Genomic DNA, 690 nt, shown 5'->3' on the forward strand with positions numbered 1-690 from the left:
AGTACTGAACATTCCCAGGTGCTTCTGCAGACATGCCAACCTTCTGGCAACTTCCAGTTTAAACACCACCATGACCCTTCCATCTGTGCCAGCAGCCTGGCTCCGTCCTGACTCATGTACAGCCCACCCTTCCTCCCCCAGCTTTCCCATCTTTAAAGGTTCCCCAAGGTCATGCCCCCCTGTCCTGGTTTCGGCTGGAATAGAGTTAATTTTCTTCATAGTAGCTAGCATAGCGCTGTGTTTGGACTTAGTACCAGAAGAATGTTGATAACACAGTGATGTTTTCAGCTGTTGCCAAGTAGTGCTCAGACCACTCAAGGACTTTTTTGAGTTTCTGCTGCTCGGCCAGGTGCATAACAAGCTGGGAGTACAGCACAGCTGGGTGGTGAGCAATTGCATTGTGCATCATTTGTTTTGTATATTCTGTATATTCTGTTATCATTCTCATTATTACTATTATTTTCTCTTACTAAACTGTCTTTATCTCAGCCCTCTACTCTAACCTTTTATTTTCTTCCTGATTCTCTCCCCCATCCCACTGAGGGAGGGGGGGGAGTGAGCGAGCGGCTGGGTGGTGCTTAGTTGCCAGCTGGGTTAAACCACGACACCCCCAAACACACATCAAGGCTTTGGATCGATGCCTTTCTACACGAGGCGGGCAGTAGTGCAGAGCCAGCCACATGGAGTCTG

The sequence above is a fragment of the Egretta garzetta genome, unplaced genomic scaffold, assembly GCF_000687185.1.
Source record: "Egretta garzetta isolate BGI_Z169 unplaced genomic scaffold, ASM68718v1 scaffold277, whole genome shotgun sequence".
Lineage (NCBI taxonomy): Eukaryota > Metazoa > Chordata > Aves > Pelecaniformes > Ardeidae > Egretta > Egretta garzetta.